A 16428-nucleotide genomic window follows, 5' to 3' on the forward strand; every position below is an offset into this window, starting at 1 on the left:
AGAGTCGAATAGGTAGAGAACATGACTTTAGATAGGAAACTGGTCAAGAAAGTTCCAACTTCAAATATAGTAAACATTAATCAACTACTGCAATGTCCTCTTACTCTAAATCACCTCCCAGTACTATCAGCATCTCAGATACTGCTAGTAGAAATACTGAGCCTGGTACCTTTTCTAGCATCATCTTATACTATCTCCCCCTACAGCTACTAAAAATGTAGGTTTTTACTATGTACCTCAAAATAATTTAACAGAGGAAGAAATGACTTAAAAGGAACTTCTAGGTAGAAGACTTCAGAAGGATAGAGACTTAACCAAACAATGAAATTGGCAAATGACTTTGGGCAGTCCTGAGCTATCTCCTAGATAATATAAACCTGTCACTAGCCTTCTGCTGCATCCCAGCCCACTGAATAGAATTCTCATCCCACTTTCTCTTGCTGTGCTTATACCATCTGCTTTCAAGGCATGGTGCAATGGGAACATTCAGTACCTGGGACACCAATAGCTACGATAAAGAAGCACATTATAACAGTGTCTTTATTCAGCATCAGAAATAAATGTCAAAAGATGACTAGTATATATTCCACAAATAGCTTGGGATTAAAAATGGGTCCAAGGAGTGATTTTTAATTTTTTTTTTTTATGAACTGTCCACCAACTTGCACTCTGTATTACTTCTTCATTAGCGGACTTCTCTTTACAATGTACTATATTTGATAAGACAACCAATTTTACAAGAAAATGTTATGCCAATATTAACTAGCAACAAAGATAATTTTAAAGATAAAACTGCCATCTAATCATTACAAGGCTGTAATTTACTTGAACATTTTTATGAAATTATAAAATCAAGTATATCTATAACTGATTATGAATTGCAACATACCCTGTGAGTTAATAATTAGAATCTTGTTTTTACTTGTTGACAGTCTATGACTAATCACTGTCTGAAGAGAATTTAAATAGTTGTCTTTTGAATTGATCTATCTAAAGAAAAGTAACACACAATACAGGTATTTACTCAAGATATCTCCAGAAATTCCACAACCTTGAGTCCAAAGAAAGTACAATGCAGTAGATCAAACATTAAAATGGGAGTACATTATTTAAAAGAAATAAATTACTAGCAGTTATGCTTTAATTCTTTGGATTTCGCAATGCTGTTATTCCTCCTGTATTTAGAGCAAAATAATGAGTACTTACTATGAGCCTTAGACATTGCACGAGCTAGCCATGAGAAAGAAGCAGTGTGGAACCACCCTCTGCCCCAGCAAGAAGCTCACTGGCTTAGCCTCTGACAGCTCATTGTGTGAGCCCACCAAATAGCACCTGAGGAGCAGTGCACTTGGTGCTGCACGTATCATCCATTCTAGATGCCTCTCAGGTTGCATTATTTTAATTAAAAAAAACCAAAGCAAGCAACAAAAATTGACTATTTCTTATCTAGACCTGTGGACTGTATACCCTTTTTGAGCTGGAGTGTTATTAGATGCTGCCTCACTGCATTTTCCAGTTTTGTTTCAGCTGAAAGGAAGCCAGGTCATACTCAAAACACTTTGTACTGTGAACTTGTGCACAGTATTGAGGGTGATGCAGAGATTTGCTTCAAAAGCATTACTGTCATCCACATTAAATCAGAAATGCCCTCACTGTGTTGCCCTGTGTTTGGGAGTAGTAATACTGAAGTCTGACTGGTTAGTTGGGTAAACAGGAATGACAGCATCTTATCTTAAACCTTTTATCATCCAGCTTTCAGAAAGGATATCTCTATTTAAAGAATAGGCACCTTTATCACATCAGAAGGTTTTTATTATTTTTATCTGGAATGTCATTTAAAATTCAGGTTTGTGTGTGTTCTATAATAAGCAGGCATCACCACTGCTTGCATGAAGTCCCAAATACCATTTGAAAGATAAAGCAAAGCTACACAAAAGTAATTCCCTCCTTTCAATTTCTCTTTATTAAAATGCCAAGTCTGGTTTCTTTTAAATACAATATTTAAATAGTAGGTAATGGCTGATAGGCAGCAAGGAAGCATACTACCCACACCTAATATTCAATGCTGAGAGAGCTAGAATTTACCAGCCCAGAGAAAAGGCCCAGGTTTAATTTCAGCATGCATAAACAGTAGCACAAGTATACTGACATACTAGAAACAACCCATTCCTCTATTTTTTTTCCCCAATTACTGTTGACTGTGAACATGGTGTAAGAGATTATTCTTTTATATGATTGACTCAAAGTTTGCTGAGGAACAAGTCCAGGCAAGTCCTGGGCAAAGGCAGAGAAATCTTCTGTCTGGAGGACACTGATGGACAGGTCCTGGCTAAGGGTTGTGAAATCCTTTAAGGAGCACAGATGGACAAGGCCAGGTGCAAGGAGAGAGGAGTAAACTGCTGATAATGGCTGGGAAACGGTCTTTTGTGTGGACTTATCTTGAGGAAGATGGCCATCTCAGGAGGTACGCACATGACTCTTGCTCAAGCACCCAGGGATGTCACGTAGGCAGGAAAAAAGGAGGATAAAAGAGGGTCCAACAACCACGAGGATAGGTTTCTGCTATCAGATCCCCCACTACAAAAGGCCTGCATGCTAATGGACTCAAGGTTTCTGCTATCAGATCCCTCACTACAGAAGGCCTGCATGCTGAAGGACTTCACTGGGCCTGCTACCTGAGACCTGCTGCTTCCTCCCAGGCTTACTCTGCAGCTTCTTCCTGGACCCACCCGGTACCTGCACCCTCTCGTTGCCCAAGACTGGCCTCGCTGCTCCTGCCCTTCGCCTCAGACCATCAGAATGTCGTGCAACGGGACTACTGCCAGATCCTGGTGGTGACTATCCCCGCTTTACACAATTCTTACTTCTTCCTATCTTTTCTATCGCTCGCCTTCCCTTCCCCATCACCCCAATCCGTAATAGTGTCCGTCCTCCCCTTTCTTCATCTCCCTTATTAAAATTTGTAATAAACTGGTTGGACCAACATTTGAACCACTGTTTCTTAATCTCACACCAGGCATATATATTTCAAAGAACCTCCTCTCCCTCCTATAAATTGGAGCGAGACACATGGCCAAATACTAGAACAGGTTGATAAAGACCTTGTAGAAGCTCCATCCTTGCAGATAATAAAATTTTATCTGGGCAGTCTGCTCTGGCTGTCCCTGCTCTGCTCAGATCGCCTTCAAAGGTCCCCACCAAACTGAAGCCATTCTGTAAACTTCTGAAAACTAGTACTAAGTAGAAGACAGATCTGAATTCCTTCCTTAAATTGCTAACCATCATTGGGCAAAGGATTTTTTTAACGTATTTTCAGAATCTCAGTTTAATTTATCCCAAAACAGTGAATTTCTGAAGCCAGTTTTTAACTTTTTACCAGGAAACATTAAACATACTCTAATAGATAACTAATCTCTTCAAGCTAGCAATAAGGACTTAACATGAAGGGAGATCAGAAAGGATTTAGTAAAGTAGCATCTGAAGTTGCAGGTTAATTGCTTTGGGGTTTACTAAATAATTAATAGACAACAAATAATGTAGCCAATGGATTTAGCCTAGTAACAGAAAATCATTAAGACACAGGTTCATATTTTGATAAGCAAATTTAGTTAGTGAACTTTTCAGAGTAATCTGCTTTCAACTTCCATTCAGTATTTCTTTCTCAACTCAAGCTCTGCAATTACATTTTAACTTCCTACTTATCAAAAAGCCTAAACTTAAAAGATATGTTTCCTCCTCTTTAGGTAGGCTGAAGATACATGAAAGGAAAACACATAATAATGTGCAGCTGCAGACTTCATTTAAGGGTAAATCTGGAGTACAGTGCAAACTTCATCTAATGAAAAAGGATTTGTATGAATACTGAACTAAAAGATACTATAGACCTGTAGTATTCAGTCACCAATATTGTTCCTTTAATAACTTCTTTAAAAAAAATCATAGTTAATATCCATGAAAGTAATGAAGATAAATGTGTCCTTTTTTAGTAGGCACTATTTTAGCTCATTTATTCTTCTCCACCACTTTGGCGGAACACAATATTCACCTCAAACAGAAGAAAGCCAGGACATATGCTGGTAAAGGACAGTCTCAGACAGACGAATCTTTCAGAAAGTCTCTTTGAAAGAAGGATGAACCACACAAAGAGCAGACTGCCCAGCATAAACTCACACAAAAGCAGTGGTGTCGAGCTCCCAAATGGTGTAAGCTTCTTTCTAACATTCAGTAAGCATATTCCAAGAAAAATAAGGGAAATAAACTACCCTGCTGGGAACTCATGAATTTCAAGTCTCAAAGTGGACAATGAGTGTATCTACCAAAGGCCTCCTCTTCTCTGTTCCTAGGAGGTCTGTATTAAAAAATATACATAAAGGCCAAATGTAAAACCACTTCCAAGGAGAATATGAAAAATGCTAGGATGGTTTCAATATCACTCTAAGAGTAGATATGATACTATCACCACTGAGAATTGCTGGTTTTAGAATTCACATTAAGTCACTGATAGAAAATTCTTAGAAGCCTATTATTTGCTCCCCACACATTATTCCTACCAATGTCAATAAATATTGATCTTTGTTAGGATATCTATTGAGATTAATTGAGTCAAGAACTAAGTATTGATCAAAACAAAGATGAGATCAATACTTGCATTGAAGGAAAATACATCTTCATCTTTGCTGAAAACATGAAGCCAATAGGCCAAATATTTGCCCTTATTTATTTATCCTCCTGAACTTCTGGAGAGTCCACTACTGTAACCAAGCACAAACCAATTACAATACTATCCAGCATACACAACTTTCAGCTTTTAGCTGAATTCTCACAATTTTGACTGTTTCAAGGGGAAATAAAGCTACTAAACGCATCCTAACACTGCTGTAAGACTCAGCAGCTGGGATTAACTGCTCTCCAGAAGCAGTGCAAATCTTTTTTTTCTGTTTTTTTCTTTTTTTTTTTTTTTTTTTTGCTTTTGTCAACACATGACAGACTATAAGAGCCACCCAAAGGCAACATATAATCCCTGTCATTTGCAAGCACTATCCTGCAAATTCTAAAACTGAGGAACACTATTTAAGGAATAAATTAAGACATTCTCCTTAAATTTAGTCTTCCTAAATGAAATTTTTTGTTGAGACTGTAAGCATACATATACATAAACAGTTGTGCAAGATGGACCAGATCACCATTATATATCCTCTCCAACCTGTATAGTTGGGATTTTATAAAGATATGCAATCCCTCCCATTTGTTATACACTTGTAAACATTGTCTATCAGATAAGTAAAAACTCATTCAGAGGCTATATGAGAATAATATAAACCTACCATAGTTTTATCACAATTAGCTATTTTGCATAATGGTAACTTTAAACTCTTACCCTAGTTAAGACTTTTCTAGTTAAGTAGTATTTCATTCATTGCAGAACAAGCACTGTGATTACTGATATGAGTCATTATTTTCCTTGCAATTTAATCTGACCTAAATATGAAGCCTACAATGACAAACATTATAAATGAGCAATAGGTGACATTTTTTATTCTATCTTTTATGAAAGATTTTATCAAAACGTGCTCCAGGCATTATCCAAATTAAATGTGAACTCATCTAGCATATTGCACTGCAAAAACCTCATATGGTGTTTTTAAAAGGCTTTTAACATATCAGTACATCTAAAAACACACTGACAAGCAAGAAAGTCATTGCTGAAGAGACAATACTGCATAGTAGGGAAGTTTATTTATTTCATTAGAGTTCATACTGATTTTGAATGCAGTTTTACAAGAAAATAGAGGGAATGTCTAAACTCTACAGACTAGAGGAAGTTTGACACCTGGCTTTTGAATATATTATTTGATTGCGGCTATAGTATGAAAGCAACGTTCTCCCATCAAAACAGCTCAGTTTAAAGTCAGAGGTTTTTTTTTTATTTTCAACCTGGTATGATGAGGAAGAAACTCATGAGGTTTTTGTTTGTTTTAACATTCCTATCTTGCTCGTGAGTAGTCATAATGTGTCAGGCAAAGCCTGCTATGACACCATAGGAGGGGAAAAACTCCTTACAGAGAGAAAGGGTCCATATGAACCCACCCCTCACCTCATCAAAAATTTCAGTAGTCTAAACTATTTCTTTCTTTGCTTCACTAAAATATATTTCCATTACGTGCTTTATTGGAACTGCGGTAACTGCAGTGAGCGTTCCACCTGGGTCTCTCCCACATGGAAGAGAAAATGAACTGTGGAGATGAACATTTTAATTCCTACTTACCAAAATGGAAATAGCTCAATGAACACATACTCTAAAAGGGCAGACAAAACTTGATTGATACCTTCAATCTAGATTAGAGTGACAAAAAGTGAATTAGTAGAACATATCTAATGATCCACACAGAGAAAAAAAGTCTAGATTTTACTTAGTTTGGTTGGACATGATAATCTTGCATAGAATCAGTAAATTAAGAAGTCAGAACAACTAAGTCTCATACTATTTAATAGTAATCATCACAATCAAGGCAGATTTTCCTGATATCAGTTTTTTTGTTCACAGATTTCTATACTATCTTTCCCTTGAAAATACAAAAATATCACCCTGAAAAACAAAAATACTGTTCATTTATAAATCAGCGTAAGGCAACAAGACAAATCCTACTGATTTTCATGTGTAGAGAAACATATTTTGACTGCAAATCAGATATTCAACAAACTACCTCTTATAACTACAGGGAAGGAATGACATTAAACTTCCATACTGTTATCACCTTTTAATAACTCCTGTGTCTTATTGGTATTTGCTGACCACTTAATGAAAACATTTCTTCCTTGAATATTTATTACATATACATTTCTAGTAAAAGTAGACACAAAAATAAGATCTGATATACTTCTGCCCTCCCCCCCCCCCCATAAGAGCTGAAGAGAATAAAAGCTGCTGTTCCAAAAAAAACAAGGGGGGATTAGGTAAAGTGTGAAGGAAAATAATAGTGACAAATATTTGCTAGATAGCATTGAGAAACTAAAAAATGAATGTAAGTGTCAGAAGTCACACAACCATTCAGCCGCAATAAATAGAAGGGCACTATGACGCAGTAATCACATTTCTTAAAATGCTAACTGCATTGAGAGTAGCTGGACTAGTATAGAAAAATTCAGAACTTAAGATTTTGAGATTTACTGGGCATTGATCCAAATTATGCATGCCATTGTGACAAAGTTATTTTAAAAAAATTACTGTGTCATAGAAGAGAACTACTTGTGGCCAAATTAGAAGTATGGTAGCTCCTAGTTAAACTCTGTTCCAAAGGTGTTTCATGATCATCTGTGACCACTGAAAAAACTGCATCCAACTCCAGTCTTCCTATACGTACCTTACACATATGCTCTATGTATTCCAAGTTTATACCATACACAGTAACCTGTAAAGATCTAGGATTACAATGTAGGCAACAAGTTGATGACAAAATTTATGGGTTACCCTGAATAGTCCCATTTTGGAATACCTGTTGCTTGTACCATTTTTCCCCACAATTCTTGCTTTCTACAAAAACTGGCAAAAACAGTAATTCTTGTAACATGGAAATAGATTGACCATGCTTTGATTCCTCATACTCTGTGTAATGAGACAGAACACACAGATAATGTACAATAACAAAAACTAAGTTGTGAAAGCTTGGAAAACAGCACTTCCTCACTAAGTCTGCAGATTCCTAGGAAATATGGCAATCACTGCTGAGAGGTTTTTTTTGTTCATTTGTTTGCTTGTTTCATATTTTGTTTGTGTTAAAGGAAAGACATTGAAACTTGAATGCTTTGAGGTTAAGGAATAAATACATGTCATTACTAACACCTCCAGCAGTAACTGAGGAAGGTGAGCAGCAGCACCATGAATTTGTTGCCTTATGTTCTCACATATAAGCAGTATGATTTTACATACCTGTAAGTGTAAAGTGCAGTCCAGCCTAGATAATTTCAACAGTAGAGAACAAGGAAGATTGTGTTAGTTCATTGGAAGAGTTCACTGGCTTGGTTAAGTAACTCAACTAAGTCACAAATTTAGTGATTCGTGTAGGAAGTTGCTTATTGATGCAAACAGACTGTCTCATACAAGTAGTTATTGCTCTGAAATACAGAGCAATATTTCAAGAGTTTCCAAATTCTCTCAACTATCTCCAATTACAATGAGAAAGGAGCTACCATAAGCATGACTTCAGCAACCATACGGTCAATTTTAACTGAATGTGGTATGGAATCCAATAGTCCAGGACTTGCACTGTACCTGGCATAAGTGCTAAAACAAAATAGACTCAATCAAGAACCACCAGCCTTCAATGTTTTCCATTTCTCTACACTGGCACAGAAACCAGCAGAGCTCCATAGACTATGTTTTCAGAGAAACATATGGAAAAGTTTAAGCTTCATGGAAGAGTATCTTAAAAAATAGTACTTTTCAAAGAAACAGGACTAACTCTCATTAATCTCCTAAGACAAATAAAGCTGTTGAAGTTGCATGATCCTTTTCCTATAAGGAAAACTCCCACACATCACAAAAATTTATGAATTGCATCTCCAAATGCTGTATTGCAATATTAGGTATTCCAAGCTCAGGATTGACCTACTCACATTTAATTTAAATCTTTATAATGACTAGTAGTTTCCATTTAATACTACAAGATGTTTATCTAAGTAAACACTTGTAGGTAAGTGCTGCAAGTTATCCAAGTTTATTACTGCAACCTTGGGCAGAACTACACAGCAGCCTCAAAAAAAGTTGACAAATAAGTGTCCTAAAACAACTAAGTGAACAAATAATCACAATGCTGTCCTGGTCTGGAGCCTTACATAGGTCTTTGCCAACTCACGTCTTAAATTACAACTATAGCTCACAGTAGGAAATGCCACATGACAGAACTACAGTGGCATAAGCTAGCTTGGTAGTAGTCAAGCTTCTCAACCATCACTGAGAGAACCAATTCTTTAAAAGAAATTAAGCACATGAACCTAATTTAACTGCTCTGATTAGTCCCTGACAGGACGGCATCCCTTAGAGTATTAGATTGAGTTGGCCAGTATAGCTTTTCTGAATATCTCATCATTTCATTTGCAAGAGCAGGAAGACTTTAAAACAAGCAAAATGACTTCAGTCATGTTCTCTGGGTTCAAAGTACATCCTCAGACTTAATGCAATTTCATCACATGTATCACTCCAGAAAAATATATCAATCTGAAGTCATACTGAGACATACACAGCCACAATTCCATCAAGCCGCAAAGATATCAACATTATCCATATCTGCACTTAAAAGCAATTCAAAAACCATAAAAATCACATGCACAACTCAGTCTCTATAAATCTCCTGTAATGTAAACCTTGATCAGAAGGATAATTACTTAAAAAAAAAAAAAAAGAAAAGAAAAGAAAAGAGCACCAGGGTAGCATTTCAGCATTCCTCAAGAGAAATAACTTGTTTAGCTTAGGTTGAAAGTATTCATGGAGCTACCATATTAAAGTTTATGGTACCACACCAGAAATGAATTCTGTCTCTGACATTCAGAGTGTAAACAATGGCATTGTCAGTGCATTCAGACCTCTCTGGTCTTAATGAATTGATTAGGTTATTCTATTCACAGGCTTCACAATGATGAGGATCATTATGTATTGTCAAAAGAATCGGCACATAACATTCATAACCCAGAAGCTTAGCTGAAGTATTCTAATGTTAAAGGCTGATAAATTAAACAGGCTCAGAATTCTCATTAAGTATGTCAAGCGGAATTGCTGTGTGTTTTGCCTTAGCTAATGGGTTGGGTGACCAACAGCTATTCACAACTGAACTGAGGGCATAAGAAGATCATCTTATTAAGGTAGTAGTATGAGTACTTTAGAAACGTACCAAGCAGTCCAAAGCCCTTGAAAAAAAGAAAAATAAAGTGACCTCTTCTAAAAGGATTTATATTCCATATTATGGAACAATTTTTTTTTTTAAACCAAGACAGACACAAGAAAACACACTTTCAATTATAACTAAAAAATTCTGAAAAGTAAAAGTTGGATTCCTTGCTGATGATTAAACATGACTCAAAATGCTTGTTTTCTACTGCTTTCAGGCACTGAAGACAGACACAAACACTCCTATTACTGATTCTTCCTTCCAGCTAAGTGTTAAATGTCACCATACACCATCTGTATTTCCCTTCTTTTTCAAGCACAGCCTCTCATATGCTACTAACGCTTTCCCCTAATTTTTATGAAAATGTTTTCAAGATTTTTTTGGTGCACAAGACTCATCTTGATACACAAGAAAAGCAAGGTAATACCAAAAATAAACAACCATCCATAACAGCACTGTTACTCTTCCATTTCCTTATGGAAGGCATAAATCTTTTCCCATCCTCCTTAAACTTCCTCCATGATTCCCAGCTTAGTTTCAATTTACAGCTGATAAGAAACTCAACCATTAACGAAGCCTTCCATACATTTAGCTGAGATGAAGAAAAAGGTGCCTTTTACTCCTGTATCTGTGCACCATCACTAACGGTTTACAAGACTTAAAACAACTTCCACCACATTTAATGATATTGCTAAAGACTTGAAAAAGATAGCTACAGCTCTGCTTATATTTAACAATATAATGTCTTGCAGTATCAACAAGTGACATTCTGAAAAGTTCTACAAGTCCAAATAACGCTGTGTGTACAAAATGAGGAAAAGTGCAGCAGTGTTTATGATAATCATCTTCTCCACACCTCACTTGCCATGTGCATTACATTTTCTTGTAGGAATTGAACTGTGACAAGTTGTGAACTGTTGAATGGCATAACTGAACTAATTTTAGCCTAGATAACATTCTGAAGTATTTCAAATGCCTGTCTTCATGACATACAATTTAAAAACGAATATTTGACTTTATGGCCTAAGTTCTTTAGTTTTCAAATACTGCCGTACATGTGGGACTTTAGTCTTAGGTGTCAGCATTGTTCGCATTCTGGATTAAGAGAACAAACTAGTGCGTACTTTGGAATTGGGGTGTGTTGAGTGACTCTAATATATTTCTGGTGTACATCAGGAGTGTTAGTTAATGCAATGAATCTAGTCAAGAGCCACCATAATCTTGTAGACTGTATCAGTAGCAAAACAATTATTAGCATTCACATGAATAATTACAGTTCCTTGAAGCCACAGTTCCTTCCTTATAGTATTCATAAACCACAGTAATTCTTGATGTGCAGACATTCTAGCTCAAAACTACAATTCACCTTTTCAAAAGGTTTCCAAACTACAGAAGGCAGCAACATTCAAGAATCTAGAATGGAACTGGATATATAACTGAGTATTATTTGCTTCCTCACAAAAAAGCACATGCCAAAAAGCAATTTAGACTAAATGATACAAGTTTATCACAACAAAGTCTATTTAACAACCTTTTTCACTGTGCTTCAGGATAGTTAAATAACATTACTGTCAGTAACAATTTATTTGAACTTGATTGGTGAAGAACCCATCCTTACCAGTTTGTCACAGGAGTGCGGGAAGGATTGCTAGGTGCAATGTCTGTTAACTGACATCTCAGGAGCACTGCAGACTGCCCTTCATGGTGACCGTATGGATAGTTGTAAAATATCACTACACAAAGTGTCACTACACAAAGTGTGGAATTTCTGGCTAATAGTTCAGCTCATCTTCAACTCTTAAAGTACTTAGGATATCCTGAATTTGTCTTTTCCTTATTTGTCACATAAAAACTCTGAGCATTTTAAACTCAACCCACAATAAACTAGTTACATAACTCAGAGGGACTGCAGGGGTTTTCTGTGTCACAGCCTGGGCTACTAGAAATCAACTTTAAGCACTGAGCTACAAAACACAGAGGTAAAAGGAAACATGAAACGCATTCAGCTCTCCAATTTTCATTCATACTATTCATTAAAAATAAAAACTCCCGCTGGAAACAGTAGCCATCCTGCTGCAGACCTTTTATAACCCACAGAATGTGTCTCCAGCTAGCACAGCTGACTCAACACTCAAAGAGCAGAGATGCTCCAGTAACATTCCTTGGGCACTGAGATGATCACTTCCAACAGGGAATAGTAACAAACAGTTACTGGCATCCTCCAGAGCTTATCTTCACCATAACAGCAGCAGTGTATTCTACAACATAAAAATCCAACCTGAAGCATTACAATTTAAATTTCAAGTACTTCCATAATTAATTCCATTTAATGTGAAAAATAGTTTATCACAGGTTTTCACCTGTATGCTTATGGTACAACCTCTCATTTTGGTAATATTGCATTCTTCTTTTCTTTCAAGAAATCAGTCCTAGTTTACCAGTTGCTTAACCAATGATAAAGCACAGGCATTACAGAACAAGTGTTTTTCTACTTTCATCATTAAACTAATGTAGTCCCCAAATGCCCAGATCACCTAGAATTACACAACTCAGGATCCCAGTTAAAAAGTCCAGTATTTAAGCATTTACTACATTTCCCAATTACACCATCATAAGATTTAGATATGTACCAAGTTCTGAGACCTTTGTCTTCCGTATAGAATTGTAAAATCTCAGAGTTTTTAAATCTGCAGATAAGCAAAGCTGGCAGGGACTGCAAATGAGCTGGAGGACAATCTAGGAATTCAAATAAAATTCACAAACAGGAATGCAGATGAAAAGCATAGGATGTTTATTCAGTAGGGACAAAGACAAATTTTTGTACCTAAGCAGAAATAATTGGCTATGCAAATGTAGGATGTGGATCAGGTACTTAGCACTTCTATTGAAATGAATGTGAGCTTTGTTATGCATCAATGATGAACAAGAGTCAATAATTTTATGCTGTTGAGAAGAGCCAAATATCCTCTGTAGAGAGATGAAATTGACCTTTGACTCTCTCAGACAGTCTTCTCCTATAGAACTGGCACTTTTGGCTGGAACACACTGCCCAACTTTTAGCTTTGATCTCCAAAAAACCTACACGAGCTAGGGAAAATAAAGTAAGGGCAATGAAACAGTCAAGACCTACTTCCTACCCATTACAACAAACATTTGGAACTGTCCAGATCAGATAGGAAATACCAGTAATAGTTTATAAGCATTTGTAAACAAACAAACCAAGTTACTTAAACATGCATAAAAAGCCTTCTGTAAAACAAATGATTAGTATATCCATGTCTGTGGTGTTCAGGAAAAGAATAACCACATTAATAAACATTCAATTTACCCCCCAGAAAAAAAAATTAAAAACCTACTTCAGCTCATCTCGTCCCACCCACACGTGAATACCTTCAATATGAAATCTTTAAAACCATGTAAAAGAAATAGCTGGTTTGCATAAAGAAGAGGTAAATGTGGTGAGACCACCTAGAAAAGGATTTCAGCTGTCTCATGATGTGGTCATTCTAGAGCAGTTTATCTCTGCCAGAGAAACACCACAACTAGCAAGTAAAGCCAAACAGAACACATAAGTGTCATTTAGCTGAGCTATAATGCAAATGTATACGGAAGCATAATTCAATAGTCAGGGATTCTTGTGTACGAGTGGTTTGTGCTGCTACAGCATCTGTATTTGTTACATCAGTTATTTATAAATGCACCTATATCACTGTTTTCAATCTAATCTTTCCCACTATCCAAATTCCTTTCCTTGATATAAATATACCAATGATCTTCTTAAAAGAACAGTCTTAGAGACAGCTACCTACACTCACAATATTTTCCAGTTTGTGTTTTGCAAATTAAATTTCTTATAGGAGTTCATATGTGGGGATTTAGTAAGCAGTACTTAGCTCATCCACAAATACACCGGCTTCAGGAACAGATCTATTACATATGGCAGCTTAAAGATCTACAAGGCCTTTAGAAATGCAAAATGAAATTCCATCAAAAAACAGCTTTAATTTTTGTTGCACTGCATTATCATTGTATTAGATTTCACAATACCTATTGGCAAAAATAACATCAATCCAGATAAAATGTAATTTATTGTTGGGAAAGGAGCTAGACAGATTAGACTTCAGGATATATTCTCCTCTCAATAAGTGTGCTTAATTCCTCTCAGTTCTAAAGGGTATTATTTGCATGTTTCAGAACAGACAATATGCCTTTCAACTTTACTGTAATATGCAGGTTCCATTTCAGAAAATGAATGGGTGTTAAGGGTAAGAGCATTGTACACAGCACTTAAGATTACATAACAATTCAACTAACATGACCACACCATGACCAGAGGGTTTGAAGTGTTGCTGAAGGGGAAATAACTGCTGCTTTATATCTATCAGATACCATTTGTAAGACTGTGGAAATACTTGCTTCTACTCACTTTCTGTTGTATCCAGCTATGGCTGTCTTTTTTATTCTATGTCAGGGTCGAACCACATTCTCTTGCACCAGTCCTCACCAGAAGTACAAAGAAACAACAACAGCAGCAACATTTCGATGTTGTAAACTACCCATATCATCATGTGAGATGTAAAAAGGCTTTCTATTTTGCTTTGAAGAAGAACGATGCTTTGACTGGAAGACAGTATTGCTACATTATTCACTCTGGTTGTCCACCAATTTTATATAACCTTGGAATGAGCATCTTAAAATTTATGTGTCTTTTCATCTTCGATAGGTCTGAGGTTTAACTAACACTTACTCACTATTTTAGAGCAACACTACAGAGCAATATAAAAATGCCAACCTGTTTTGTATGTCATACTTAGTACACAAAAATCATACACAAAATTGAGACAATGCTAAATACAACGTAAAGACACCTACAGTACACCAGGAAGAAATAGATACAGAAATTATACTCAGGATGGTAGAGTAGCCACTGTATTTGAGGACCTCACCAGTTTTGGCTTTAACACAGGGAGACTGAATCCATCAAAGCATTTGACCTGTTGACTAGAACTACAGTTCTAGTGATCTGACACATCCCCGAATATCTTAAAGCCTTTGGCACTCCCTTGCTGGCCAACAGCATCTTGGAGAAATTCTCAAATTATTCCACATAAATCCAAACAATCTGAGCAACAACAGACGTTGCTCAAGACTGAATCCACTCAAGTGGCCAACAGACTTCTAAGGGAAACCATTTAAAGCAGGAAAAAAACTCCACCCTTCCACACCTCTTTCTGTACTAGCAGTGAATACATAGCACATAGAATTCTGAGATGATAAGCTGATCCAATAATGAGAAAAGTTTAGGGAAATATGAAGTCCTGAATACAACTGCACTTCTCAGAAGCGTTATGGAGCTGCTTCACATGCTTTCAAGAGGAGAAGAGAAAGGTACAGCAAAATAGAAATGTTTTCAGAGCAGTGCTTAAGATATTTCACTGTCACCACAATAGAGAAGTTGTTACTGATCTTAGCTTTGCATCCCACCTACACACAGCCAAACAAAAACACAAAAGAAATCAAAAAACACTCGAATAACGGTTTAAAAAGGAATACTTTCTCAAACTCAAGAGGAAGATTCGTGACAGAAGGCAGGAGATAAAAAATACAAACTTCTATCCCAAGAAAAACACTTGTTTCAAAACTTAAACTAAACATACCAGTTGCACAATAGAAAGACGATTACAGAAGAGAACACTTCTTGCAGCGCAGCTTTCCTGCAGGCGTTGCAATCCTCCTCCCCCACAAGGAACGTTCTGGATGCTGACCCCGCCTGTGGGAAGGGCCAGCAGAGCAGCGAGAACAAAGCCCGCGCCTCATGCACAGCCGCGCACCCACCCTTACTCGGCAGAGCAGGTAGCAAAATAAAGTTGAAAAGGATAAATTAAAAAAAAAGGGCATTAAAATATAAACAGGGAGATTCCTCAGAATTTACCATCGTAGACAAAGCAAATTCTTCCTCCCTCCCTTTTTGCTCACTTCGGCGGCATTTTACTCCCAGCTCCATGCAGAGCTCCAGGCTGGGTCAGCACTCGGCCGTACCTGTCACCCCTCCGCCATCGTCAGGCGCGTCCTCTACTTTCGCGCGCTCCTCCTTCCATCGCGCCGCAGCTCCACCCACATACTCACACTCACAGCGCGAGGCTCCTCCTCAGAGGTAGCACCAGCACTACTATCCACCACCTCAGAGCTCCAGCCTCATACTTTTCTCCTCACCCCTATTTGAGGTATTTAGCCCTTAGAAAGATTTGCACCGATGTGCCACACCTGGAGGCGATAGGCCCTGTGGAGCCAGCTGGGAGCTGGCCAGAGCGCAGGTCTCAGCCACTGGTCACAGCAGCTGCTGCAGCCGCCCTCATAGCACGTCTGTGCCCGGGCACCACGCACAGGCTAGGGGGCACACCTGCTAGTATGCAGCCATTTTAACAGAGAATCTTCTTTGAAGTGAAGTCTGGAGTCCTTCAGCAGGCAACGGCTGGTGAGAGAGGTGCATGCTACCTTTCACTGTGTGCATCTAGACTGGATTCCGTTGGTACCTTGGAATCACAGG

At 37.4% G+C, this 16428-nt stretch overlaps 1 long non-coding RNA gene across 3 annotated transcripts in view; it reads right to left on the reverse strand.

Moving 5' to 3' along the window:
- LOC107053802 overlaps positions 1–15980 on the reverse strand; it is a 200866-nt gene extending 184886 nt beyond the window's left edge. Inside the window, exons 1-2 of one of the 3 annotated variants that reach the window (XR_006939861.1) lie at positions 15921–15980; positions 15539–15717 (exon numbers count right to left, since the gene is read on the reverse strand). This is a non-coding gene — a long non-coding RNA (uncharacterized LOC107053802). Of the gene's footprint in view, positions 1–15538 lie in introns of all 3 variants that reach the window. The other 2 variants (XR_005861503.2, XR_005861502.2) reach the window with 2 other exon arrangements.
- Between the last annotated feature and the right edge of the window lie 448 nt (positions 15981–16428).

This window comes from Gallus gallus, chromosome 7 (assembly GCF_016699485.2).
Source record: "Gallus gallus isolate bGalGal1 chromosome 7, bGalGal1.mat.broiler.GRCg7b, whole genome shotgun sequence".
Classification (NCBI taxonomy): Eukaryota; Metazoa; Chordata; class Aves; order Galliformes; family Phasianidae; genus Gallus; species Gallus gallus.